Source organism: Mastomys coucha, unplaced genomic scaffold (genome assembly GCF_008632895.1).
Source record: "Mastomys coucha isolate ucsf_1 unplaced genomic scaffold, UCSF_Mcou_1 pScaffold18, whole genome shotgun sequence".
Taxonomy (NCBI): Eukaryota; Metazoa; Chordata; class Mammalia; order Rodentia; family Muridae; genus Mastomys; species Mastomys coucha.
The window spans coordinates 5,335,636-5,340,058 of NW_022196900.1; the positions used below are offsets into that span (position 1 = coordinate 5,335,636).

Sequence of the window (4,423 nt, forward strand, 5' to 3'; positions counted from 1 at the left end):
ACAGGGTTTCTCTGTGTAGCCCTGGCTGTCCTGGAACTCACTCTGTAGACCAGGCTTGCCTCAGACTCACAGAGATCCCACCTGCCTCTGCCTTCTGAGTGCTGGGATTAAAGGCATGAGCTACCACAGTTGGGCTTACATTTATTTTTATTAGGGTTACTTTCCTTCTAAAAGTATTAAAGGGCATGATGGTGCACCCCTGTAGTTCCAGAATCTTGGAGACAGAGGGCAGCTGGGGCTACAGAGCATGAGAGAGAGGGAGGAAGGGAAGAAAGGAGAGAGAAGGGGAAGGAAGGAGTGAGGGAGGGAAAACAGAGAGAGAAAGAGAGAGAAAGAGAGAGAGAGAGAGAGAGAGAGAGAGAGAGAGAGAGAGAGAGAGAGAGAGAGAGAGCTGAGGATATGGCTTAGTGGGTTAAGTGCATTCTCTTTAAGTAGGAGGACATGACTTTGATCCCCAGAATTATGCCTTTAGCTCTAGCTTTGGTGATGAGGAGTCAGGACCCATCTAGTCAAAACAATGAGCTTCAGTAAGAGACCTCAAAAAATAAGGTAGAGGGGCTGGGGAGATGGCTCAGCAGTTAAGAGCACTGACTGCTCTTCCAGAAGTCCTGAGTTCAAATCTCACAACCACATGGTGGCTCATAACCATCTATAATGAGATCTGATGCCCTCTTCTGATGTGTCTGAAGACAGCTACAGTGTACTTAGATATATAATAAATAAATAAATCTTTAAAAAAAATAAGGTAGAGATGCCATGAAAGACCAACATTCCAATAAAACTCTGTATTACACATGCACCTGCATGGAAGAGTGTAACCTCTCAAACACACACACACACACACACACACACATACACACACATATACTTACACACAAACACACACACACATACTTTACACTTATCTGTGAAGGTGAAAAGGCAAAAATTCAAGTTATGATTAGTATATATTAAAATATTTTATTAAATTATTTTAATAAGGTTTGGATTTGAATTTATTTGAAAAGATCTGATTAAATCTGATTAAATATTAAAAACAATAAAACCTTGCAGTCTGGTTGCTGAGGCCCATCAGGTTTTCAGGATTGCACCTTGTGCATATCATGCCTAGACCCATGTGTAGACAAGAGTGAAGTGAATTATTTGTGTTGTGACACTGTCATCAGACCTCGGTGAGGCTGTCCCAAGTGTCCTGCCAATTAGCAAGCAGGTTTGGCATCTGAATTAGAACATGGAGCAAAACAAGAAAACAGAGACTCACAAGGCCATTTTGCGAGGTAAGAAACACAGGACTGTGTACTATCTGATGGGAGCTGTTTAAGAAATGAAGCTGTCTTTTCTCCTGTGTGCATATGCATGTCCACTGCTCAAACCTCCAGTAGTAGTCTGTGCCGCACAGGGCTATGGCATTGGAATCTGGTTCCTCTTTATCTCACAGAGGGCAGGAGATGGAGACCAGTCCTGGGGCTGACTTTGAGGGGTCCATGAGACAGCATGGAGATGCAAGATCAGGAGTAGAAGACCTGGCCTCTGGAATAAAAGTGTTTATGAGATGCATTCTTAACTGGGGCAAGGTCTAATGGTATATGTGTGTGTATAATTTAACATACACATTCGTTGGCCCCAACCATCCTCTTGTCTCTGCTCCCTAAGTGCTGGGGTAACAACCATGCTAGCACTTCCAGTTCACACTTCTAGGCAGGCTCTGGGAATCAAAACTCAAGTGCTTCTACCCACTGAGCCATCTCCTCAGTCCCAAAGTCTAATTTTTAACTAATTCTCATTAGTAATATATCTTTGGAACCATGAAAGAATATTAATTGGAATTTGAAAATATTAGGAATGTATTTGATGTATTATTTCTCATTTTCCAAATGATCCTTTCCTTTTTTTTCCAAAAAACTATTTATTTATTTATCTATTTATTGGTGAATTTCCCATCATGCATCTCAATCCCACTCATCCCCCTGCCCCTTGTATCTGCCCTCCACCTTTGCAACCTCCCCACCAACAGAGAAAAAAAAATCTCATTGTGGAAGCTGTAGTAGTGTGTCACGGTGTATCTCACAGTGTACTCTTTTGTCCACATTTCTTTGCTTGCAAATGTTTATTGCAATGACTCCTTGGTCTGGTATGAGGTCTTTGGCTTCTATTCCTCTGTCAATACTGGACTTTCACTGGGACTCCTCTCAGATAACTTGTTGCCCTGTGTCATGGAGATCCTGTAGTTTTGGATTTGTAGGACCAGTCCTTTCATGCACTCTAATTGCTCATCAATGGAGTAGATGTTGGGGTGGCCAATTCAAAGTCTTGGTCCTGAAAGATATCTGAGCAGGTCAGCTTTCATGCCCTCAAGGCTGGCTCATCAGCAACCCCTGCAACCAGGGCCAGCTCTACTCTGCTGCCCAGGCAAGGCTCAGGGCCAGCTCTCCCAATGTTTCAGAGAGGTACATGGCGAGCTTTCCCACTCTCAAGATCCTGGGGCCAGATCTCTGGCCTGCCATAAATAGTGAGGGATGGAGGAAGGGAAAAGGGTGTCTTGTCTCCCTTGTCTACACCATCACTCAACAAACAAGAGGCAGGGCCAGCTCTCCTGTGCTCATGCCCTTGGGCTGGGGCTGGCTCACCTGCCAGCTCTACCCTGCTGCCCAGGTGAGGCTCAGGTTCTGTTCTCTTTGGTGCTGCAGCAGGTGAGGGGCAGGGCCAGCTCTCCAGCTCTCAAGACCCTCACAGGGACCAGCTTTCCCATCCACTGCCAGTGAGGAGGGCAAAAGAAGAGGAGGGGATATCTCCCTTGCTAACACCACGGCACAGCAGACAAAAGGCAAGGCTGGCTCTCTCTCCTATGCTCAAGCCCTTGCGGCTAGCTCTTTCACAACCCGCTCATCCAGGGCCAGCTCCACTGTGCTGCCCAGGTGAAGTTCCGGAGTGCTGTAGTAGGTGAGGAGCCAGGGCAGCTCTCCTGCTCTGACAACTTTGAGACCAGCTCTCTTGTCTGCCATAGATAGCAAGGTATGAGTGGGGAATCTCTGCCTTGCTCATGTTACCCTATAGCAGACAAACGGCAAGGCTGGCTTGCTTGTGCCCCTGCCACCAGGGCCAGCTCTACTGTACTGCTCAGGCAAGGGGCAGGGCCTGCTCTCTGGAGTTCTGAGGCTAGTGAGGGGCAGGGCCAGTTCTGATCTCATGACTCTGGGCCCAGGTCTCCCATGATGCCCAGGTGAGGGGAGGGGTCAGTTCTGCACAGCTCTCAGACATTAGTAGGTCTCCAGGTAACAGCCTGGCCTTTGGTGGTCACAGACCCCTGCTGCTGCTCGGCCACAGATCCAGATGTACACAACACCCCCAGCCATGGCAGCACAGGCCCCCACTACGGTCCCAGGTGGCATCACCAGCTATTCACATCAGGTTGTTCCTCCTTACCCTTGCATCGCCAGTTCTGCCTCTCTTTCTTGTGTCCACATCCTCTGTTTCTCTTTCTCTTCCACATTACGCAACACTTACTTGTTCCTCTTAGTGGTGCTCAGAGTCTCTTGAATGACTGGGGTCATCTCAGTCATGGTCTGCCCTGAGACCTGTGAGGCACCAGATTGGTGGTCCTCACAGGCAGCTCTCTATCCAGGCCCCACAGTCATCTCAGGCTTGCTCCTTGCCTGACCTGCCCAAGTGATCCCATTGGAGGGTCCTCTGTCTCAGGCTCCTTTCTGCCTGGGGATATATGGTCCCAGGCAGGGCTCCTTCTAGTCTCCAACTTGTTCCCCTTCCTGGGAGCCCATCCAGACCTGCCTAGCGCTGGACTTGTGGTCATTTCAGGCTAGCTCCTTGTCTGGACCTGGCACAGGACTGATGGCCATCTCAGGCTGGCTTTTTTTTTTTTTTAGGTTATGTTGGCTTCTAACACTCAGATGTTCACAGGTCAGAACACTGAGTGTAGACATGGCCTCTCCTCTCTGCCATCTACTGACACACATGTGACACAGCAACCACACCTGCAACGCCTCCAGGAGTAGGATGATTATTTTCTTTATAGCATTTATAAGTACTAAAATTTTAGCAATTGCACAATAGTCCATAAACTGATGTCTAGTCATTTATTAACCCAGTCCTGTATGGGTTTCCAGGCTTCATGTTTGAAGTCTTTCCTATAAACAACATCATAGTGAACACCCTTGCACACCTCTGGGGCACTTTCTGGAACTGACATCACTAGGTTGAAGGGGACATTGTAGTCAGCAGGAGTCTTGACTAGCTGTTCTTCATCTTCAGCTTTTGGGGTGGAGCCCTGAAGAGTCACGCCTGTTAGCAGAGCTAGAATTGCCCCAGACAAAGAGGAGGACTAACAGTTTTCACACAGTCCCAGCAAGGGGAAAAGCCAGCTTCCCACACTATGTGTGCGCTCTCCTTGAGACCACTCTGCTCCGTG

At 47.7% G+C, this 4,423-nt stretch overlaps 1 non-coding gene across 1 annotated transcript; it reads right to left on the minus strand.

The window, feature by feature from the left end:
• Positions 1–3,883: 3,883 nt before the first annotated feature.
• LOC116097308 lies at positions 3,884–4,011 on the minus strand. Its single transcript, XR_004121351.1, has one exon. It is a non-coding gene; the product is annotated as a small nucleolar RNA SNORA17 (small nucleolar RNA).
• Positions 4,012–4,423: the final 412 nt, after the last annotated feature.